At 46.4% G+C, this 25,115-nt stretch overlaps 1 protein-coding gene across 1 annotated transcript in view; it reads left to right on the top strand.

The window, feature by feature from the left end:
* Positions 1 to 25,115, top strand: part of ATP2B2 (ATPase plasma membrane Ca2+ transporting 2) — a 402,426-nt gene that overhangs the window by 186,868 nt on the left and 190,443 nt on the right. The window lies entirely within an intron of this gene.

Here is a 25,115-nt window from a genome sequence, read left to right as displayed (position 1 = left end):
TAAAGCTTCCTGTAATGGGATCTGGCTTCCAGAAGACCCTTCTGTTGGAGAGTGGATTGATTATGGGGGTGAGAGTGAAGGCCACAGACCAGGTCAAAGGTACGACGTTCATTCAGGCCAGTGATGACAGTGGACCGATGGGCTGGTGACCGTGTAGGGGAGAGAGGTGAGAGGGATGCAGAACCTGTGGGACTGGGCCGTGGGCTGGCTGTGAGCTATCCATGGGTGGCAGGCAGCTGATTGGCTGTGGGAGCCGTATCCTGAGACTGGAGGAGGAGGAGAGAAGGAAAGGGCTCAGCTGGGCCCGTGGGGCATTTGAGGGGCTTCTCAGCTGTAAGGCCAGGCACTCAGAAGAGGGGCCGGCCGTGGGGAGGTTCCTTTGTTTTCAGAACACGTCAGAGAGAGAGCCTCAGCGAGACAGCACAGGTTGTCAGCCCCTGCCTTGAGCACCTGCCGAGCCGCGTCCCTCCTCAGAGGCCAGGTCCTGGCTGTCCACAGCCATGTCAGAAGCTTGGCACGTTCCGACTGAGGGGCTCTCACACCCGAGGCTCCCCACCCTGGTCTGCCTGTGACACCTCGTTATAGAGGGCGTCCACTACACCGTGCTTTTCCCTGGTTTGTTCAGAAGCCCAGCTGCCGCCTTTGAGTTTCAGCCATCTCATTATCCCTGGAGTTTCTACTTCTTTTTGTGAAAATTTAATTGCCTGCTAGATTTGAAAGGGCCTGGACCAGCTGTTCAGGTTTGGGAAGTCAGAGTTAAATGCACCCAATGATCAAAGGCTGCAAGAGGCCAGCATCCTTCTTCTCAGCAGCGCCTTTAAACCGGGGCAACTTCACTCCTCCCAAAATGGAAACCAAATCGCTCAGCATGGAAACTTGAAAGGAAGAGTGTTAAGCAATTCCCAGCACTTGAACTGCCTGCTGCATCTTTAAATCATTTCGCTTTGGAAGCGGAATACCCAGGATTCCTGAGCTCCCCTTGAGGGAACGTGAGCGGGGACGTCATCTGTGGGCCTTGTGCCTCCTTGAAGATTCTTTCCAGTCAAGCCCAGGATGAATCTTGAGAAGCCAGTGAGGTCTGCAGATAACCTCCAAGCTCCCACTTTGCCCCACGTGGCTCCCCACCACATTTCAGAGGGCAGGACTGGAAGTCAAAGGACCTGGACGCAAACCCAGCATCCCTGGCTGGGCGGCCTGGAGCGTGTCTGTCCTCGCCCTAGGTCTGCTCACCTGTAAAATGGGCTGATTACGTCCCTATCTACCTCACGGGTTTTTGAGAGGCCTCCATAAGACACAAAGTGTGAAAGTGGACAAAAGCATCACAGCCCCAGTGGTCACCAATTATTCTGCCTATTACCCCTCCCAGGGACACACATGTTTCAAAAAATAAGGAACTTAGAGAAACAGGCAGAGTTTCTCAGGGAAGAAAGGAATTTCTAAAATGTTGGAAAACAAATTAGTGTTTGAAGGGCAGGTATAACAAGTGTGAAGTTACCTGGAGAGCCATGAGGTATAAAAATAGAAGAGTAGGTGACAGGAGCAGCTGGCCTCACTCCTGGAGGCTGCGTGGCCACCTTCTGTCATTCTCCTCTTCCCTCTCCTCCTCTCACCTCTCCTGCCTTCCTTTCCTCCCCTTTCTGTTCTACTGTCTCCCCTCACCCATTTTTTTTACACACTGGTTTTTAAAAAGTTACCACCTTAACCATTTTTAAGTGTACAGTTCAGTAGTGTTAAGTGTTTTCACATTGTTGTGCAACAGATCATCTTTTCATCTTGCAGAACTCTGAAACTCTACACCCATTAAACGCTAATTCTCACTCCCCCCTCCCCACACCCATCTCTCTCCTTTTTTTCTTCTGAGTTCCATTCTCTCTTTTTTGTTCCAAGAAAGTTATAAGCTATGTAAGTCAAGAGACTTTCTGTGGAAAGTGACTCAAACTGACTGAAGCCCAAAAAGGAATTTATTGGCTTGTGTTAACTGAAAAGTCCTAGGGCAACAGGCTTCAGGTATAGCTGGATCCAGGGGCTGGAACAATAATATCAGAACTTATTCTCTTCCTCTCTCTCCATCTCTCATTTCTGCCTCTTGCTGTTCGTGCTGCACCCTCAGGCATTCTCTCATTGTGTGGGGGTAATTGTGGCCCCCAGCAGCTTCAGGTTTACATGCTAACAGCTCAGCCACCCCAAAAGAAAGAAAGCACTTTACTCCCTGTAGCCTTAGCAAAGCTCTTAAGACTAACTCTCAAAGGCTCACAGGTCATGTGCACATACACAGACAGGTCACTGGGTGGGGACTGCAAAGCTTTTGGCCAAGGCTGGGATTTACACCCATCCTGGGAGTCCCGTCAAAGTCCCACAGTCTGAGAGTCAGGGACGAGCAATTTCCCAAAGGCAATCCAGGCTGCTCTGACCCAAAGGAAGAGGCACAGATGCCAGCAGAGGCACCACAGGCATCACCGTGCCAGGCAGCACACTTCATTCTGCCAAGCAGCTTATTACGATCCTGTCCTTCCTTCCTGGTATTGCCTTACTTCTGGATATGGGGGAAATGTCCCCGGATTACTCGCTTGCCATGCCGCCTTCATAGTACCATCCTCAGCCAGCATGCAGCGCTACGCCCCCCCAGCTTTGGGCCATGCCTGGTTCTGCCACTGGACCTCTGATACCTGTCCTCCCCAACCACCTTGGTCCTTTCACCATGATGCCCCACCTTCTGCTTCTTGGCAAGAGAGTGTATAAACAGCATGAGCCTCAGACTCACACAGATCCAGGTTCGAATCTCTGCTCTGCCACTCACTGAGATAAATGATGGCAGGGGAAGGATAAAGACCGAATAATGGTACAGAACTTTGCCCTCTGGTACAACACTTGTTCCAGCCGCTTCTGACCACTCTCCCCACCCTGGACACAGCCCTTGGTGACTGCGCCCTGTGGTACCCGACTCAATGCCCAATCCATTTCTCCTCCCTCCCTGTGAAGTCGGCCCCAGTACCCTGTCCTCTGGGAATCCTATCCCCTCCACGCCCACTCCCTGCATCGCACTGCAGCCTGGTCTCTCCTGGAGCCCTGCCCTGGGATCTCTCTGCCACCTCCCTCCATCAGCTCTTCTATTAGAATGTTCTTCTGTCTCCTTCCCTTGCACTGCTGAGGCACGATCTCCCTGGGAATCCAGGCTCGTCAAGGCACCCAGATGCTGCCCAACAAGGCCATGAGAGACCTGAGCTGAGCTGGTGGAGCATCTGCAGTTTGACTTTTTTGATGTACTTCTTAGAAGCCCATGTTTCCCAAGCATCTGCCTGCCCTCCAGCATCTTCATTTATCTCCTCAGCCACTCCTGGGCCCCTGGAACTGGAACTGGATCCCTGAGGCCACAGTGGCCACCCCAGGGTCCACTCCCCATGCTTACCTCTGTGCCTCAGAACAGAGACCCAGGCTGGAGGCCATAGAAACCAGTTATAAATACCCGGCCAGGGAAGGAAGGAGGGAGGTCACCACCTGGGGCTCAGAGTAACTCATGGTGGGGGAGCAGGAATCGGGGGGCATGAGTACCACCGAAGCCTGGCGTCCTGGGAGAAAAAGCAAGAACTGAAATATCACACAGTCCTGGGTTCAAATCCTGACTTAGACATCCACCTGCTGTGTGACCTTGGGCAAAGCACTTTACCTCTCTGAGCCTTAGTTTTGCACATCTGCAAAGTGGGGACAATGGCACCGCCCCCAAAGGGTTGCTGTGAGCATTCAGTGACATAATACTTGGAAGAAGCTCAATGAATATGATTCCAATTAATAAAATAGGAAAGAATAAATAAATGGGTATAGCAGTATTTTTTCTATAATAGTATAAATAATGTAATAACATGTCAGTTCTGCATGCGTGTTCTGAGCACACACTACGTGGCCTCCTTGCTGTTTCTCAGACACGCCAGACACAGTCTTTGGGGATTTTGCCCTTTCTGTTCCCTCCCCAGGAATGCTTCTCCCCACATGTCTACGTGACTCACTCTACTCGCTGACTCCGATAGGGGTGTAAACACCACCTTCTCAGAGAGGCCTTCCCTGGCCCCTTATCCAAAGCAGAGGCTCCCCTGTCATTCCCTGCCCCTTGCTGTGCCTCCATGCTTCATCACAGTGACACCCCCACCTGGTACGTTCTGTTTTTATTTGTGCAGATTGTTCCATGTCTGTCTCCCCCACCACTGGAAAGTCAGCTCATGGGGGCAGGGACCTTGTTCCCCTCTATCCTCCCAGGGCCAGAGGAGAGCTTGCCACATAGTAGGTGCTCAGTAAAGATTTGAGGTCTGTCAGAGATGAATCAGACACGCCCCTGCCCTGGGGACCGTGGTTTTACGCTAGGAAGCATCTAAGATAATAACCTTTCTAATGAAAACAACGGCCATTTACTACAAGTCTACTCTGTGCCATCACTATGCTAAACCCTTCCCATGTAGCACCTTACGTGCTCCTCCCAACAGCCCAGAGATGGAACAGAGGAGACGAAGCTCAGAGAGGAGGTGTAACTGGCCCAGAACCACACAGGCAAGGCCAGGACTGGAGCCCAGGGGTATCTGACAGCATGGCTTGAGCCCTAAACATGAAAACCAGGGTGCCACAGAAAAGCTGGAGACCCAGCACAAAGAGTACCCCATGACCTTGCACCTTGACGTCAAGGAAGGCTGCTTGGAGGAGGTGGCATGTGAGCTGGATCTTGATGGACACATGAGGAGCCTTCTAGGCAAAGCAGAGGAAGAGGAAGATTCAGGTGTCAATCCTGTGGTCCATTCCACAAGAATTCATTGAGCGCCTTGTGTGTACCAGGCAGAGAGAACGCTCTTCTGGGAATGAGGCTCTTGAATTCCAAACGCTTTAGAGCCAGTGGTCTTGGGGGACCCATGGCAGGCCTCGTCCTGACTGAGAGAAAGCGGGGAGCAGGCATTGAGTGCCAGGCATGTGCCGCAGGCTTCCCCTTTGTCCTTTTGCACTGTGTTCTCTCCACCTGATGTGAAGGGTGCTGTGCCCATTTTCGGATGAGGAAACTGAGGCTACAAGGTCGTGGGCTATGAATGCTGGCTCCAGGCCACCTGTGTTTGGTGATGGGACACAGGAGGAGAGCGCCTTCTACCTGCCATAAAACGAGCCACTGGCCTGCCGAGAGAGACAGAGGGGACAGGGTTTGGGGCCCCGGGTCCCAGTGAGACCTGTCGGTGGAGAATCAGCAGAGAAGTGGCCTAGAAGATCCAGCCCCTCGGCGGATTGTGTCGGTAGCCTTGGGGAGGTCTCTGTCATTATCTGTGTCTCATGCTTTGTGACCTTGAGCAAATCACTCATTTCTCTGGGCCTCTCCTTTCCTTAACTCCAAGTTCGCTCAATGATCTCCAAGGCCCCCGCTTCTGGCTCAGACCTTGCAGATTTCTAACCCTAGCACGTTAGTTTCCTGTTGCTGCTAGGACAAATTCTCACAAACCAAGTAGCTTAAAATAAATCAGCTAATAGCTCTCTAAGTCAGGAGTCAGGTGCAGGTCTACAGGGCTAAAATCAAGGGCTCTGTCCCCTTCTGGAGGCTCCTGTGGAACATCCGATTCCCTGCCTTTCCCAGCTTCCAAAGGCTGCCGTGTTTCTCACGGGCCCTTCCGCCATCTTCAGGTCAGCTGATGAGCAACCTTGATGCCGTCTGCAACCTTCACTCCCGTTTGCCGCATAACCTGACATAGTCACAGGCTCGGGGATCAGAACCTGGGTGTCTTTGGGTGGCTGCTGTTCTGTTCCCCACACCTGGCAAACATCTGGGGAGGCTTTGGGCAGCTGCTGCTTCTCGCTGGACCTCAGCTTCCTATATTTTGAACTGGGGTGATCATTACAACCTCCCTGCCCATATGGCTGCTTTGGAAACAAACTGAGATGATGTCTCAGGCACTGTTCATGGGCTAGTTCTCTATTCCTGGGGTGTTTCTGCTGCTAGTATCAGCTGCTGATGGCTCTCACTGGGTACCCAAACTTCCCGTGCTCTGCTCTGAAAGGCTGCAGCCCCTCCACCCCTTAGCCCAGAAAGCAACCATGTTTCTCTCAGTTGCTGCTGCTCGTTATAATCTCTCATGTCTTTTCCCAGAACCCCAGGGGCCCCTGGCGTTTGGGAGTTGAGGAATGTCACTCAAGGAGGCTTATTGAACGCTGAACAGTAGCCCTCATGAGGTCACATGGCCGCTTAGCAACTCCTCAGGCCCTTAATAACCGGACCAGAAGTGTTGATATTTACCCAGCAGAAACTTTGGCCTATGTGGAGAACACCCAGTTCCTTCCAGAGAGCGGCAGGCCCTCCAAAGCAAGCTCCACCCACTCGTAGCTGCTGCTCTGGCTCTTTTGAGAGTAGGCCTGTGAGGGCACAGGGAGCCTTGGGTTGCGCCTGGCTCCGTGCCTCCTGCTGGGACTCAGTTTCCCTCGCAACGTGGGGATCAGATAAAATGATCAGCAAACAGGGTGACCATATGTCCTGGTTGGCCTAGAACAGCCCTGGCTTCTCATGACTATTAAAAATGTCCTTTTTATTCTCAAAAGTGTCCCCATCTGGAAGATCAATCTTCTGATCACCCTAAGGCCACCTCCAGCCCTTGAATGTAGTTTTCTTCCCCTCTACCCTCTCCTCCTGTCCTGAATTAATCCTGAATAGTTCAGCCAAGATTTTTCAAGGGCTCTTTCTGGGCCATCCCCAGAGCCGGGAACCGAGGCGAAGCAGATGCGATCCCTGCTCTCGGGAGCTTCCAGTCCAGGGAAGAGTGCCACTTAAGCGCTCTGCCGGATCTAGGATCGCATCCAGAGCCCTGTCATTCTCAGCCTCACTTGCACTCTCCCCACTCAGCTATTTTAGTAAATAATAATACTCCTTGGTATTCGGGTGGCATTTTGCAGTTTCTAAAGCGTTTCCCTTCTGTTCCCTCATTTAACCCTGACGTATTGGAGGGTGTGATTTCAAGTCCCCATTGCACAGATGAGGAGCTGGAGGCCAGGGGTCACGGGGGGGGGGGTGGTCAGGACAGTGAATGGCTGGGTGCCCTTGGTAAGCAACTCAAAAGCCACCTCCGCGGGCTTCCCTGGTGGCGCAGTGGTTGAGAGTCCGCCTGCCGATGCAGGGGACACGGGTTCGTGCCCCGGTCCGGGAGGATCCCACGTGCCGCGGAGCGGCTGGGCCCGTGAGCCATGGCCTCTGGGCCTGCGCGTCCGGAGCCTGTGCTCCACAACGGGAGAGGCCCGCGTACCGCAAAAAAAAAAATCCACCTCCTCACCTGTGAAATAGAAATATTAGCACGTGCTGCAGAGAACGGTCGTGAAGAATACACGCGACAGCGCAGAAAAATTCCTTAAAAAATGACAGCTGCCTAAAATGAGCGCCTCCAGCCTGAGCTGTTGTGGCCCCGACAGTTGCATTTCGGGAACATTCTCCTGCTCCTCATGTGCCCACAGACACCTGTTTGGGGGTCTCCCGAAGCTTTTCAGGGCACTGGGAATATCTCGTTGGAATCCGAGCTCTGCCTCGGGGCAGCAGTGTGACGTGCTTTCAGCCTCAGCCTCTTCGTTTGTAGAATGGGCATGAGAATCGGCCGTTGTGAGGATGGGCTGAAGCAAAGCACGCAGAGGGCTTGGTAGGGGGCCCAGCACACAGGCGTGGTGCTCGGAAGGCTTCTGTGTTGCCTTCCTGACGTGAAGTGTCGGAGGGGTGTTCGAACCCGTTGCAGGGGGGAGGAGTCCCCACAGGTGGGACTCGCCCCCCCGACCCCGGAAGCCTGTGCCACCGCGTGCTTTAGGTCCTCTGCGTCCAGCCGCGCTGGCAGGGAGGGGGTTCGGCTGATGAAAACTGCTCCCTCACGCCCCACTCACTTTGCGGGAGGGAGCAGGGCCCCTCTTCCCCTCTGCTTTACAGAGCAGCTCCACGGGGGCAAATCTGTCAGATTCCATGGTGATGCCTAAGTGGTTTCCCGCCCACGCCCCTTGCAGCACTGAGTCACCACCCAGCGCTGAGACGAGGCGGAGGCCGTGGGAAGGGTGTTCCCTCTCGGGCTGCAGCAACGCTGCACAAGATTGCTCCAGAAAACCAGAACCGTGCCCCACGATAAGCACGGCTACCCTCCTTATGCAACTTTTTGACATTGTTCAAAAGCAAGGCTAATGTTCCTTCACTTCCATTTGCTGAGGGCCCTAGAGAGCCGGCCCAGCCAGACCTTATGCCCTGCTTCCTGCAGCCCAGGCAGAGGCCGGCCTCCACACTGTACAGGTGGTGAAACTGAGCCGTGCCTGTGACCGCATGGCTAGGACACGCGCAGCCCCGGCCCTCTGCACCAGCCCTCAGACCTCCCCCTCTATGTCCTGCCGGCTCCTTACTTAGCTTTTGGAACCAGAGACAGCGAAACAGGTAACTATGATACATTTTATTCTTTGTCAAATGAAACGTCATTGTGAGCAGTTATGTCCGGTTGGTGGGCTAGAAGTTTGAAGTCGATTTCTCATAAAAGGAAAGAAAAATCTATTTCTAAATATAAGTTCCCATAAACTAGAAGCACGTTTTAGGGGGAATATTTCTTTATACGAAACTTCAGAACTTCTTCGTAGTGCAAAGCTGGGCCTGTGGAGGATGCATGTGGTAACTGAGTATTAAAGGGAAAGGACGTGGTGCAGAGGATCATACTTTGCAGATAGCAGCCACGGTGATCACAGGTCCTAGCTTGGATCTGAGTTGCTGAGGCTGGCACTCTTGCCCCATCGTCACTGTGCTGCAGTATGTGGGCATCCATTCACCTTTGCCTTGCCTGGTCCTAAAAACAGCCCTACCTGCTTCTCCAGGGGCTGTGTCTTTCCTCTTTCCCCACTGAATTCACTAATTGTTCTTCCATCAGGTACTCAACTCACTGTCCTGTGAGCTAATTAGGACTCAAGCTCGGCTTGGGAGGCCCTGTGTTGGTGGGGGAGGGGATAGAAAATATTTGCATAGTCATTCCGGTGACTTTGCATGTTGGCTGCCTCTGGCTGGAGTCTGTCAGGTGAACCGCTATGCTGTCTGGCTCAGGCCAGAGGGAAATAGCCATAAATGAGAGTGGAGGGGGCAGAAAGGGTCCACAGGCGTTCCCACCAACCTCAGGCCTGTGTGAGCCTTAAACTTGCTTGACCTGGGTCGAGAAAAGCCAGACTGCCCTTTCAGCCAGCAGAGCAGCGGGCTGAGTCATATCCTGCCAGCAGCCTGGCCTGATTGGAGTTTATGCTCTGCTCTGCATCAGGTCTTGGCCGCTCTGCCTAACAGCTTCCTTCTCTCCCAGAGCAACTGTGAATGTTTCCCCTTCCTTTTCACCATGACCTCAGCCGGCATGGATTTCCTACTATTTAAAACTCTTCTGCAGCTCGTTCGGTAGAGTTTGGGGTGACACTGATCTTCACCATAATCAGAAGAGTGTGTGATGTTGGTGCCCAGGCAGCCTGGGTTCCTGGAATTGTCTTGACAAGGTTTCTATAAAATGAATTTCTGTGTATGAAAACCTGGGTTCTGGTTGACTTTCACTGGAGCATTTAGAATGTCTCCTTCTGGAAGGGAGAAGTTTTTAACCCCAAAAGTTAAGAGAGCTGTATCTCAGATTGCTCCAGGTCTTAAAAAAAAAAAAGAAAAGAAAAGAAAAAATCAGAGAAAAATGTGCTTTCTGAAAACAAACAAAACAAAAATCTGATTTATAGAATTAGGATCTAATTTATTTCTGTGTTAAAGAGGAAAAAATAAAGATATTGTTATGTGGTTGAATTAATCTTGAGATGACTGAAAATTCAGAAAAACAGTCATCTGCAGCAAGATAAAATGCCCTAAGTTCCAACTTATTCTTCAGTAAAGTGTCTTGTCACATTTCCACTATTTGCTCAGTTTCTAATTCTTAGAAAAATATGTCTTATCAGCTTCCCTTTGAAATAAATATTTATTGCTTTCATATTGTTCTCAACTCTTCAGTTGCTCATACTGTTGAGACTTCAGAGGCTCTGTTCTATGTGGCTAGTCAGCCACAAAAGATTCCCTTGGGCTGAGTCCCCAAGACCTATCTTGCAATGGAAGTCATTGTTATTATGATTTCCTTGGGGCTCTTAACAGAATGTGACCACATGGCAGGATACCAGAAATCATATGAAATTTGGAGTCAGAACAACCATTTATTTGCTTTGTGGCCTTGAGCAGGTGACTTAACCTTGCTGACTCCCCTCAATTTCAGCATCAATGAGCAGGGTCAAGTGCTCCTCCTCGTGCTCCCCTGCCATTGTGTGGGCCTTTGTTCGCCACATTGAGCTATGTGGTTCCCTTCTCTACCTCCTCAATCCCTCCCGGGCCCTGAGAGCTACCTGGGGAGAGAGTCTTGTCATCTCTGTGTCCCCATGCCTAGCACAGAGGCTGGCAAGGAGCAGAGGGCAGGGGTTTTGTGTGGGTGGGGAAAAGAAAGGAAGGAAGGGGAGGGAAGGAGGGAGAAAGGAAGGAAAAGTAGGGGGAAGTACAAATTTTCAACTCCTCTGGAACTCATAGTTATTTATTTTAACCACAGACTGGCCTAAGTGATAAGACATGCTAAAAACAATAGTATTGCTGCCACCTATCACGTCCCAGTTTTCAGCACTGATTTTACCATCATCTTATAGCTGACGCATATTGAGCACTTATTTATACATGTGAGCCTGTTTACTCTCCTAGCAGCCTGTGTGGTAGCCACCACCATGATCCTCCACTGACAGATGACAAACCAGAGGTCAGGAGAAGTTGAATCACTTGCCCGTGTCACACAGCTGGCACATGGTTGGACCCTGGATTTGAGCCCAGGTCCCCAAGATTCTAGAGCTGGTGCATTTAACCAGTGTACCCTCAGCACCCAGTTTAGGACTTGACAAGCAGTTGATTTCAATAAAGAGTCTTTGAATGATTGAGTGAGTGAGTGAGTGAATGTTCTTCCATGGCCATTCTCTCACTAGACTTTCAGTCACACTGTTAGTTCTTTCTTCCTGGAATGTGTGATGATTAAAACAGAACATCTCAGACCTGGGTTCAGATCTGAGCTTTCCACGTCACTCTGGGAAAGTTACCCCTCTCTGAGTGTCAGCTTCTTTCCTATCGACATGGGAATAATATCAGTGCCTTTCATCTCAGCCTGGGTTCTCCCAGAAGCAGACCATGAGACAGTGATTCAAGTGTAAATAATTTATTTGGGAGGCACAGGAATGCAAGTAGGGGAACAGGAAAGTGAGACAGGAACGCGCAGGAGGTGTTTTCAAGCAAGTTAATTATCAGTATAGGCAACTGAGGCTCAGTTGCTCTGGGGGGACTCTGAGAGCTAGCATAGAGCCCACAGCTCATGGTTTTCCCACCCAAGGAGCAAGGGAGCTGGGGTATTTATATACCAACTCCCAGCTCCCATCAGTCATTGGCCAAGGGCTGCCAGGGTTGGGGGAGTGGCTTTACTTCTCTAGAATTTGTGGATTCTCTGCCCACCAGAGAAGGTCCTCTGGCAAAGAGATGCAGAATCTGTGGCGGAAATGACACCACAGTGGTTAGATCTGTGGGATTATGGGTGGGGCAACAGTAGCATCTCTGCACTCTTAGCCGTCACTGTGAGGATTAAGTAGGATTATTTAGAGTTTGGAAGCAATTATACTCCAATAAAGATGTTAAAATATAAAAATAAAGTTTGGAGAGTAGACCCTGACACATATTAAGCGCTCGATGAGTGACGGCCTCGAGGGGCCTTTTCCCGGGACCCTCTGTGTGATACAAAATAGCTGTCCTCGGGATTTGCTCCTTAGAACCCCACCAATCAGTCTGCAAGTGGTAACATGGTCCTACTGAGTACCAGATACTAGGGTACAAGCAGTGAGCTTAGCCAGCAGGGTTCTGGCCATCCAGCATTCATGGCCGCTCCTGGCTGACAAAAGATGAATGAGAAATGACAGACATGCCTCCAGGAATGACGGGGACAGTGCTCGGAATGGTGAGGACCCTGGGAGCCACCCTGTCCACCCCCAACACTTTGCAGAGAGGGACTCATCCCAAGGCACGTGGCTAAGCGGGAAGTGCTGGGACTGGACTCCTCCCCCATTGCTCTTCCCACCTGCCTTGGAAGTGAGCATAACGCATGTGGAGGGCGTTGGGCAAATCCTCCACCTGGGATTCCCAGTGGTTATTTTTGTAACACAGGAAACAGGTTCAGGAAATGCCTAAATCGAGGAATTTCCTGGGTGGAGAGTCCTTCCCACTTTTGGACTTGGCCTTACAAGGGGCTTCCCTGGAGAGGTATCTGGAAAGTTCATGCCTACAGCTCCCTGGGGACTAAAACTCAGACGTTTCATGGAACAGATGCATGGGAATAAGGATCTGTCCTCCCTGCCACAGGGCAGCTGTGTGGCTTTAGGCTGTTCCCTCTCCCTCTCTAATCCTGTTTCATCATCTGTAAAATGGGGACTGTGAATGAAATAATGGGCGTGGGAGTGCTTTGGGAGAAACAAGCTGTGTGCATCTTATGAGTAGGGAAGCATTATTATCACTGCTGTTGATGTTATTGCTGTTAGGAATGGTGTCACCTTGGGCCAGCCGGTTCCTCTCTCTAAGGATCCTCTCTCCTCCCCACCGGCTGTCGTCGACCCCAAAGGGCCAGGAATGTGGAGGCAGCCCCCCCAGACCTGCAGCCGTAGCATATGACCTTGTCAGGCCTGTAAAGGATCAAATGTTCCAACCCCTTGTAGTGGGGCAGCTGAGGCTCAGTGGAGGGGAAAGGACTTGCCCAAGGCCACCCAGCCTCAGCGGCAGTCGGCTTTGGCCCAGGGATGCTGACTCATAGCCCATAGCTCTCCCCCACCACCTGTCAAGGACTGTGCCTGCCCCGGCCCCTCTGCCCCCTGCTCTGCCCCAAGCCCCTCTCCCCTCCCCGACCTCCAGCCAGGGAAGCTCGCTGCTCAGTTCCGAGTGCGGGAGTGCACCCTCTCTGCACAGCAAGTCAACATCCCTGCCTCGGAGTCGAGGTGTGGCAGATGGCAGAGCAGAACTGAGCCTCGGTTTACTCTTGACTCATAGAGGACATCGCACAAGTGCACAGCGCTCGCTGGTGGGGGCAACAGGTCTGGCACGTGGGGCAGCAGAATCTGCCGGCTTTGAGAGCCACGCAACCTGAGTTCGAATCCTGGCTTGGCCACCTTCAGCCGTGCGCCCTCAGGTACACAGTCTTCCCTCTGAGAGCCGCCGCTTCCCCATTTGTAAAGTGGAGCAGTGAGGCCCAGAGGCCATCCTTTATCAATTTCATAGGCACATGGCTTCATGGAGGGAGAAGATGCACATGTGGTGAGGGGACTTTGGGGGCTGCTTTCTATCTCTAGAGAGGGGAAGTGATGGGAAAGTGGTGTCAGAAGGGAGGATCCCTGGCAGGCCCCAAGTTGGGGCCAGGAGCGGAGCTGTCCCAGGTGTGACCCCGCCGTGCCCCCGTGTAGGGGTGTATTGGCTGGTGGCTGGAGCGGAGCCAGGCAAACCCCGGGGACCCAGACCCTTCCTCTGTTCCCCATAGGTAACCCTGGACAGAGGGACTGGGTAGGGTGGGCCCAGGGAAGGAGAGGTCGAACCGAGGTGGGCAAGGGGCACACTGAGAGGGTCTTTGGTCTTCAGTGGGGAGACTGAAGGGTGGGAGGGAGGGGAGGTGAGAGGCCTCCTTCCCTCCCTCCTCTGCCCCCTGATCGAGTCAGGCTGATGGAGGCTTCTCAGACTAAGGTCCAGCCTCTGGATGATGGGATAATCATTTGAGGGGAGGGGGCTGTGAGAGTGATGGGGGATGGGCAAACCCATCTTCCTGACTGATGTACCATGTGCAAGTATGTTTTCCTACATATATGTTTACTATAGAAAACAGGGAAATACAAACACTTTATAGAAGAACCGAAACTTTCACCCCACAGTGTTGACATTTGGGGAACACTATGTCTTTCAAAATTACTATATCTTTTTTTTTTCTAGGCTATAAACATAATACATTTCTTGTTGTAGGTCATAGAAATTGAGATCTTATCTACTCTGAATTTTTCACCTCAGGTTATTAAGATATTTTCCTGGGTTATTAAAAATTATTTGAAAACATGATTATTGATAGATACATAATATTCTGTCCTGTGGCTTCTCAGTAATTTACGTAACTAATCTCTTAGATTAGAAATTTAGATTGTGTCCAGATTATTGCCATGATTAAAAAGAAAAACACCGTGATCAACATCGATATGGCTCAAACATCGTTTGCATTTCTAATTCCTTCCGTTAGAATAAGTTCTTAAGCAAAATGACTGGGTAAGAGGATGTACATTTTTTCCTTTATTTTGTTTTTTTACTATTATATTTGATACATACAAAGGAAATTATGTAGCATATATGTTAGTTTAATAATACAATGTATATCGTGGACTTAGAATGTCACCAATAACTTGCATATTCCTGTGTGAGTGTCCCCATCCCAACTCCCTGCCTCTTTCAGAGGAAGTGACCATCCTGTGTTTATCATTTCCTTGCTTTTTTTTTTTTTTCTATAGACTGTATTTTTTAGAGCAATTTTAGGTTCACAGAAAAACTGAATAGAAAGTACAGAGAATTCCCATATGCTTCTTTTAAAAAAACATTTCTATCTCGTGTGTGTATGCTTACACCATCTATTGTTTAGTTTTGCTTTTGCTTTAGTTCTTTAAAATGTCATTGCGCAGTATGTAACCTTTTGAGTCTTGCTTCTTTCCGGCAACATTCTGTTTCTCTGATTCATCCACGTGGTTGCTGCAGCTGGAGCTGGTGCATTTGTATGGCTGTATAGTATTCCAAGGCATGAAGATATTGCACTCTCGTTGATCTGTTCTCCTTCTGGTGAACATGGGGGTGGTTTCCAGAGCAGCTGTTGCCATCAGTGTTGCTGGGAACATTCTTGGCCATGGCGCCATCACCTAGAAAAGGAACACGCGAGGTTAAAGCAGATTTGGGAGGGGGTAGAATCCAGAGTGGAGCACACACAAGCTTGAGCTGAGGTGTCCACAGGCCATGAACTGATCTGGCTTTGGAGGAGGGCTGCTACACAGAATGTCTCGTGGGCTTGCCTGAGCTGGAATGCGCCGTTTCTCATCCCTCAAGCTCAGCTGCCAGGGTCATTGTCTTGGGCTTGGGAGCAAGAGTAGAACCCTCTCCCCTGCCCGCCTTCAAGGAGGCAGAAGCACTGTTTGTGAAGGGAATCACTGTCCCTCCCCCTTTAGCCTCAGTGCCATTAAATCTGAGTATCCCTAACTGTGGATGGTATACCCCTGATGGTACCTAAGAGGATACTAGGTGGTATGAAATAACAGCCCATCACCTGGTGAGAAAACTCATCTGTTTCCAGTTCTCTTTCAGTCTTCCAGGTCACCTCAAGGCTAAAGGTTCTGTCTGGAACTAGTGTGTCTTTAATTATGGCCCCCTCCCTGCCTGAACACTGGCTAGACTCTAGGCAGAGAGCAAGCCACCTTTGGGCTCAGGGCCTCAGGCAGGCAATAGAATCCACTAAACATCAGGACATCCTGTTATAATTTTTCTGTTGTGGTCATCTTTTATTTGTGGTGAGTGGCACTGGTTTTCCTTTTAAAATAGATGTGTTTAAGTTTTAATAAGGCAAGCTATTAAGAGAAAATGAGATTGATTAAAGGACAGATAGTAATCATCTTGACAGTCATATTTGATTGACCCGGGTTGGGGAAATTCTGACCTCAATCAGCCATTCTCCAACTTTCTGTCTCCGGACACTTTACATTCTTAAAAATGATTGAGGACCCCAAAGAGTTGTGCTTATGTGAATATTATCTCTTCATATTTACCATATTCGAAGTCAAAACTGAGATTGTAATAATACTTGTATGTTAATTCTTTTAAAAATAACAATAATAAATCCATTATGGTAACATACTTTATGAAAAATAACTATATTTTCCAAAAAAAAAAACAACTAGGACAGTAGTGTTGTTTTATGTTTTTGCAAGTCTTTTTAATGACTTAATTGAAGACAGCTGGATTCTCATCTGCTTCAGCATTCAATCTGTTGCCATGTGATGTTTGGCTTACTGTGTTTGAAGAAATTCCAGCCTCACAGAGATATGTTGTGGGAAAGGGAGGAGGATTCTAATAGCCGTTCAGATAATTGTAGATATCCTTCTTTGATACTACACCCAAACTCAACAAGTGATAACGTATTCGTTTGCTAGGGCTGTTATTCAACCAAATTTGGGCCCACTCATCCGTGCACAGTAAAGCCAATCTGTTGACACCAGGTTGTGGTAAAGGCAAGTATAGCACTTATTGCAAAGCACCCAATATGGGGCCAAACAAGGAGAATGGGAAGCTCGTGTTCAAAAGACCTGAACTCCTCTATGGCTCTTGGGGAAGGGTTTTGAAAGGCAACATTAGGGGTGAGGGTTGTAGGGTACTTGATCAGCTTGTGGACATTCTTCTGATTGGTTGGTAGTGAGGTAATAGGGTGGCTTTTCAGGAGTTAACATCATCATCCTTCTGGTTTCAACCGGTCTGGGGTCTACATGCTGGTGGTCAGCATGCAGTTAGCTTCTTCTACCTGGAGGGGATTTTAGTATCCACAAAACAACTCAAGGATATGGCTCAAGAGATTACCTAGAGCCCTTGAAGAAGAACTAAAGGTCCTTGACTTTGTTTTATGGCTAAGCTGTTATTATTTTGTCTTGCTTGACTGTTTTCCTTTGTTTCTGCATTTTCTCACTTCTCTGATTAAATTTGCTCTTTGGAACTCGGGGAAGGCCTAAGAAGCTAAAACTTTTTTATAAACAAGAGGTGGGGGGACATGGTGGGGGGAGTCTGTCTGCAAGAAGGCCCCACAGGGTCCTGCTCAGTTACAGGGCTGCCATAACAAAATACCACAGACTGAATGACTTCAACAACAGAAATGTATTTTGTCATAGTTGTGGCAGTTAGAAGCCCAAGATCAAGGCTTGCTGGCCTCTATCCTTGGCTTGCAGATGGCTGTTTTCTCACTATATCCTCACAGGGTCCTTCCTCTTGTGTGCACATCCCTGGTATCTCTCTGTGTGTCCAAATACCCTCTTCTTATAAGAACACTAGTCATTTTGGATTAGGGCCCATTTAATGTCCTCATTTTAACTTAATCGCCCCTTTAAAAGACCCTATCTCCAAATACAGTCACATTCTGAGGTACTGGGAGGTTAAGACTTCAAGATATGAACTTTGGGAGGGACACAATTCAGCCCAGAGCAGACAGCATTTTTTAAATTAGTTGCAATGAAGAATCTGAAGCCATGACAATGAACTTTTCATATTGTACATTATAATCCATTTTTTTTCTTTCGCTTTGATGAATTTTCTTACCTATGCATGGTTTTGCGACATCCTGCACTGGTCATTTAGAAAATATTGGCTCATTGAGTTATGCAGATCTTTTAAATGTTTGTGTATTTCATGATACAATATCATAAAATGTCACATTTGTTATCTTAGCACTGACCTCATCAGAAACGTCTCTAAGTATTGGGGAAGCTGTCAAGTTCATGATGGCACATACAAGTCTTCCAAAATTCTAATTTTCACTTTGGAAGCTCAAATCTTATCATTGGCAACAAATACTTCATTTGTTTTCCTTGAAATGATAGGCTCACTCTGTTCATTTTTGAGAAAATGTCTGCCAGATACCCAAGTCTGAATAACTATTGTGTGTCTGTCAGTTGTTCTTTTATGTAAAAATGGGTTTGGTGAAAACAGAGGCAAGTTCAGCTCACAACTCAAATGCTCATAGGAGAACCTCTCCTCCAACACCCATCATACTTGGGTTACAGCAGAATGCTTGATGCATATATTTCCCATTCCATGTTCCCATGTTGAGAGTTAATAAAATTAATCATTTTTACTGCTTCATCCGGGACATTCCTTAGTGAAGCTGGCATTTTCTACCGCCCGCGTGTGGTGATGAAGAATAGGATGACGACTAGTACAGTTTGGTGCCACTCCCTGATTCATGCTAGGGCACCAGCAGCTTTTGCACCAGCAGTGCAAATATCAACAGGTGAAGGTGGTAAATAACATCTAAATGTTATTAGGAAGATGGTTTTGATCTCTCAGCCCCCCGTGTAAGCGTCTTGGGAACCCTCACGGGCATGTGGACCACACTTTGAGAACCATTTTGACCTAGATAAAAAATACGGAGATGATTTGAGGCCTCGAAAATGACCTTGGTGCCAGAGTGACAAGACCTGGGTGTGATTCTAGCTCTGCCAGTGTGGAACTAAGTGGCCTTGGATAGCTCACTGACCTCTAGAAGCCAGGCACTTTACACATAAAGGGTGGTGGGAGCTTCCTGCCTCCCAGAGCTGGGGAGGGAAGGAAATAAGGTACAGACTTGAGAGCCTTTTGTGAAAGGTAATGCACAGCCCAGGCAAGAGGAACCAGCTGTGGTGGGGAATGAGGCAAGGTTATGAACTTTCATGCCCTGGCTTAAGTCATTTTTGATTAGCGACACTGCCCAGATCCCTGTATTCCCCTGAAGAGACCTCAGAAGGTTAGACCTAGAGACCCTGAAAGAGATGCCCAGCAGGATTTCTAGTTTTAACAAATCGGCATCTTTGGGGCTCTGCTCCAGGTCACCCATTACCACCTACAGCTTTGAAAGGAAAAGGCCTCCTAAAAGCCCGGAGTCCTTCGGGTCCTTGACTGGACAGGTAGGCATTCACCTGGGTCAGGTAGAAAGCTGGGAGCCCATGGGAAATGACAGGCATCTTAGAAAATCTGATTTGTTTAGCTGTGTTAAGACGATATAGATGATTCTGGAAAACTCCAGGGAGCTGGAAAGCACACGTTCAGAGGGCTTCAGGTGGGCTCCTGCTTCCGGGATGGTGGAGTAAAGGTACTTGTCCCTAGGTGCAACTGAGAACCCTAGACATTCTATACAAAATAAGCATAAGAAAATTCTAAAAGATAGAGAGAAGACAGACCTGCTTCTTGGGACCTGGGGACCCAAGAAACAGCATAGCAGTGAGTTCCTGGTGAGTTTTCTTTTTGCCTCATATAGCCCAGAGTTGGAGCTGAAGAAGCCAGAAATGAGGAAATGCCAATGGGCAGGCAAAAAAATGCCCCAACAGAAACCAGGAAAGGGGCAGCCTAGCAGAACAGACACTTTTAGGCAAAAACTGCTCTACTCTAACTAAACACCATAGAAAACATTGTGGCTCCACCCCCACCAGCAAAGATCCAGTGGGGAGATTAGACTTCCCCCTTCACCAGACTGTAATGAAGCGTCCCAAGTCCCCCACGGGAGTGGTGTCAGAGAAGGCCAAGTAGGGAGCCAGGATTTTCATTCCCCACTGCGTGGTGACAAGACCTCACCCCAGTCCCTGTCATGATAGTGGAGAGACCACACTGGGAGCAGTAACAAGGCACTCCTGTACCTCCCAGCCATGGAGGTATCAGTGGGAGCCTGATGGGGAGCTGGATTTCCCAACCAACCCCCTTTCTCTGCTGGAGTAGTGTCAGAGGAAGCCAGCTGAAACAGAAGGTTTAAATGAGATCCAGTCTCATAACATAATACCCCAAATGCCCAAGTTTCTGTAGAAATTCACTTATAACAAGAACTAGGAAGATCTCAAACTGAATGAAAAAAGGCAATCAATAGAAGCCAACGCCAAGATGACAGAGATGTTGAAATTATCTGACAAAGATTTTAAAGCAGCCATCATAAAAATGCTCCAAGAGGGCTTCCCTGGTGGCGCAGTGGTTGAGAGTCCGCCTGCCGATGCAGGGGACGCGGGTTCATGCCCTGGTCCGGGAAGATCCCACATGCCGCGGAGCGGCTGGGCCCGTGAGCCATGGCCGCTGAGCCTGCGCGTCCGGAGCCTGTGCTCCGCGACGGGAGAGGCCACAACGGTGAGAGGCCCACGTACCGCAAAAAAAATAAATAAATAAATAAAATAAAAATGCTCCAAGAAACAGCTATGAACACACTTGAAACAAATGAAAAAAATAGTGTGTCAGCAAAGAAACAGAAGCACAGAGAAGAACAAAATAGAAATTTTAGACTGAAATATATGATAACTGAAATTTAAAAGAAAAATTCAATGGATGTGCTTTACTGAAGGCCGGAGGGGACAGAGGAAAGAATCACTGAACCGGAATATAGGACAATAGAAGTTACCTAAGCTGAATAACCAAGAGAAAATAGACACAAGATAAATAAGTAAACACAGCCTCAGGGACCTGTGAGATTGTAACAAAAGATCTCATGTTTATGTCGTTGGACTCCTGGAAGGAGATAAGAGAGGAAGTGAAACTGAAAAAATACTTGAAGAAATAGTGGCTGAAAACTTCCCAAATTTGGCAAATAACATAAACCTACAGATTCGTAAAGCTGAGCAAAATTCCAAAGAGAATAAACTCAACAAAATCCACACCAAGGTAAAAAATAGGTGAACTTCTGAAAACTAAAAACAAAACAGAAGTCTTGAAAGCAGTGAGAGAGAAATGACACCTCATCTATAAGGGGGAGACAATTCAAGTGACAGTGAATTTCTCATTGGAAACCATGGAGGCCAGAAGGAAGTTGCACAACATTTTTCAAATGCTGAAAGGAAAGAAAAGTCAACTCAGAATCCTATATCCAGCAAAAATATTCTTCAAGAATGAAGGGGGGGCTTCCGTGGTGGCACAGTTGTTGAGAGTCCACCTGCCAATGCAGGGGACATAAGTTCGTGCCCCGGTCTGGGAAGATCCCACCTGCCGCGGAGCAGCTGAGCCCGTGAGCCATGGCCGCTGAGCCTGTGTGTCCGGAGCCTGTGCTCCGCAATGGGAGAGGCCACAGCAGTGAGAGGCCCGTGTACCGCAAAAAACAAACAAACAAACAAGAGAATGAAGGGGAAATCAAGACAGTTTCAGATGAAGAAAAACTGAGAGAATTTATTGCCAGAAGACCTACCCTAAGAGAGTGCTAAAAGAAGTTTCCTAAACAGAAAATAAACAATAAAAAATGAATCTTGGGGCTTCCCTGGTGGCACAGTGGTTGAGAGTCCGCCTGCCGATGCCGGGGACGTGGGTTCGTGCCCCAGTCCGGGAAGATCCCACATGCCGCAGAGCGGCTGGGCCCGTGAGCCATGGCCACTGAGCCTGCACGTCCGGAGCCTGTGCTCCGCAACGGGATAGGCCACAACAGTGAGAAGCCTGCATACTAAAGAAAAAAAAAAAAGAATCTTGGAACATCAGGAAGGAAAAAAAATATGGTAAGCAACAATATGGGTAAATGCAATTGACCCTTTCTTTCTCTTCTTGAGTTTTCCAAATTATATTTGACAATTGAAGCAAAAATTATAACACTTTCTGATGTAGTTTTAAGTGATGTAGAAAGAACAAGTAGCAAACAAAAATTAAAATTGCAGACTTAAAGTTTAATGTATCAATAATTAAATTAAATGTAAATGGTTTAAATAGACCAATTAAAAGACTAATATTGACAGAGTGGCTTGAAAAACATGACCTGACCATATACTATCTACAAGAAACTCACTTCAAATATAATAATACAGGCAGGCTGAAAGTAAAAGAATAGACAAAATGTATATCCTACCAACATTAATCAAAAGAAAATAGGAGTAGCTATATTAATATCAGATAAAGTAGACTTCAGAGCAAAGAAAATTACTAGAGTAAGAAAGGAATATTATATAACAGTAAAAGAGTCAAGCCACCAAGAAGATATAGCAATCCTAAATGTATCTGCACCAAACAACAGAGCTATAAAATATGTGAAGCAAACAGTGATGGAACTGACTACAATTATAGTTGGAGACTTCAACACCCCTCTCTCAATAATCGATAGAGCAATTAGACAGAATATCAGAGCAAGGATATAGAAGAACTCAACAACACCGTAAACCAACAGGATCAAATCAACATTTATAGAACGCATTCTTTTCAAGTGTCCACAGAACATACACCGCGATAGACCATATTCTGGGACATAAAATAAACTTCAGCAAAATTAGAATTTAAATCAAAGAGAATGTGTTCTCCAATTACAGTAAAATCGAACAAGAAATCAATAATAGAAAGATAACAGAAAAATCTCCAGCCACTTGGAAGCTAAATAATACACATCTAAATAATCCATGGGTCAATGACAAAGTCTAAATGAAAAATTTTTAAATATATTGAACTGAATTGAAATAGAAATACAACATATCAGAATGTGTGTGACATACCTAAAGCAGTGCTGAGACGGAAATTTCTAGTACTAAATGCATAATTAGCAAAGAGAAAAGCCTCAAATCAATAATCTAAGATCCATCTTGACAAAATAAAAAAGGAAGAGCGAAATAAACCCAAATCAAGCAGGAGGAAGGAAATAATAAAGAGCAGAAATCAGTAAAATTGAGAACAGAAAATGAATAGAGAAGACGCAATGAAACAAAGAGCTGAGTCTTTGAAAATATCAACAACATTGACAAAACTTTAGCAAGACTAACAGGGAGAGAGAAAGAAAGAGAAGGAAAGAGAGAAATTACCAAAATTAGAAATGAAATGTGATATCACTATAGACCTTGCAAGTACACAATTGGATGGTAAGGGAATACTATGAATAACTCTACGCACATAGATTTGACAACCTAAATGAAATGGACCAGTTCCTCAAAAAATACAGACTACTACAGTTCACCCATATGAAATAGATAATTTGAATAGCACTATAATTATTGAGGAATTTTAATTTTTAAATACCCTAAAAAGAAATCCCCAGACCAGATAGTTTCACTGGAGAATTTTACCAAATGCTTAAAAAATTAACACCAACTCTACACAATGTTTTCCAGTAAGCAGAAGAGGAAGGAACACTTTCCAATTTATCTTATGAAGCTAGAATGACCCTGATATCAAAACCAGACAAAGACAATACCAAAAAGAAAAACTACAGGCCAACATCCCTCATCAATATAATGTGAAAATCTTTAATGAAACATTAGCAAATAAAATTCAGCAATGTATAAAAGCAATTATGCATCATGACCAAATAGGGTTTATTCCAGGAATGTAAGGTTGGTTCAACATTTAAAAATCAGTTAGTATAATTGACCATGTTAATGGTCTAAAGAAAAATCACATGATAAATCCATCAATGCAGGAAAAACATTTGATAAAATTCAACAACCATTCATGGTATAATGTTCAGAAACATAGGAATAGAGGGGAATTCATTCAATTTGATAAAGAACATCTACAAAAAACTACAGGTAATATTATCTTAATGGTTAAAGACTGAATGGTTTCTCCTAAAATTCGGAATAAGGCAAGATGTTAGCTCTCACCGCTTATATTCAAATCGTGCTGGAAGTTCTAGCCAATGCAACAAGACAAGAAAAGGAGTATGGATTGGAAAGGAGGAAATAAACGGTCCGTATTTGCAGCTAACTTCATCATCTACATGAAAAATCCAAAAGAATCTATTAAAGAAAAAAAAAACCTCCTAGGAGTAATAAGTGATTTCAGGAAGATCATAGGGTACAAGATAAACATACAAAAATCTATTGTATTTCTGTATACTAGCAATGAACATGTGGGCACAATAATTTAAAATGCAGTGCCATTTACAGTCACTCAGAAAATGAAATACTTAGGTGTAAATTTAACAGGACATGTACAAGATTTGTATGCTGAAAACTACAAAAAAAAACTGATGAAAAAAATTTAAAAATATCTAAAAAAATGAAGCAACATATATGTTCATGGATTGGAAGACTCACCATAGTAAAGATGTCAGTTCTCTGCAGTTCCTACCAAGATCCCCCAACATTTTTGTAGATGTAGAAAAGGTTATTCTAAAATTTATATGGAACAGCAAAGGAGCTAGAATAGCTGAAATGGTCTTGAAAAAGAATAAGTAAGAAGAGTCAGTCTACCTGATTTTAAGATTTATTATATAGAAATCAAGACTTTGTGGTATCAACAGAGAGGTGACACATAGAGCAATGGGATGGAATAAAGGACCCAGAAGTAGACCCACACAAATAAGCCCAAATGACTTTTGACCAAGGTGCAAAAGCAGTTCAGTGGAGGAAAGATGATAACCTCTTCAATAACTAGTGCTGAAGCAATAGGACATCCATAAAGAAAAACAAACAAACAAACAAACAAAAACCTATCTAAGTCTTATGCCTTATACAAAAATTAACTCAAAATGGGTCATGGTCTTAACTATAAAATTAAAACTATAAAACTTTTAGGGGAAAAATGTAAGGGGAAAATCTCCGGGATCTAGGGCTAGGCAAAGAGTTCTTAAGCTTGACCCCAAAGCATGATCCATAAAAGAAAAAAATTGATAAGTTGGATTTCACCAAAGTTAAAAGCTCATGATCCACAAAAACAAACAACCAAAAAAACCCTGTTAAAAAGATGAAGACAAGCTACAAACTGGGAGAAAATATTTGCAAACCACAAAATCTCCCAAAGTACTGGTATCTGATATGTATAAAAAACTCTCCAAACTCAACCATAAAAAGAAATCAAACAATCTAATTAGAAAATGGACAAAAATCATGAAGAGAAATTTCTATGAAGAGAATATACAGGTGGCAAATAAGCACATGAAAAGATGTTCAACATCATTAGTCATTAAAGATAGGCAAATTAGAACCACAGTGAGATATAATTACACACCTGTCGGAACAGCTAAAATAAAAAATGACACCACCAAATGCTGGTGAGGATGCAGAAAAACTGCTTCACTCGTACATCGTAGGCAGGATGTAAACTGGTACTATAAAACCATTGGGAAGTTTGTTTTAAAAAAAAAAACAACTAAATATACAACTACCATGTGACCCAATAACTGTCCTATTGTGCATTTATCCCAAATAAATGTAAACTTATGTTCACACAAAAACCCTGTACAGAAGGTTATAGTAGCTTTACTAATAATTGCCAAAAATTGGAGATAAGCCAGATGTCCTTTAATAGATGATTAAGCTACCTACGGTCCACCCACATGAGGGAGTGGTACTCACCCATAAAAAGGGTTGAACTGTCTAGACACACAACAACCTGATGAATCTCCACTGAATTGTGCTGAGTG

Source organism: Stenella coeruleoalba (assembly GCF_951394435.1).
Source record: "Stenella coeruleoalba genome assembly, chromosome: 10".
NCBI classification, from domain to species: domain Eukaryota; kingdom Metazoa; phylum Chordata; class Mammalia; order Artiodactyla; family Delphinidae; genus Stenella; species Stenella coeruleoalba.
Note: the sequence above shows the minus strand (reverse complement) of the source record. Positions and strands in the feature narration are given on the sequence as shown.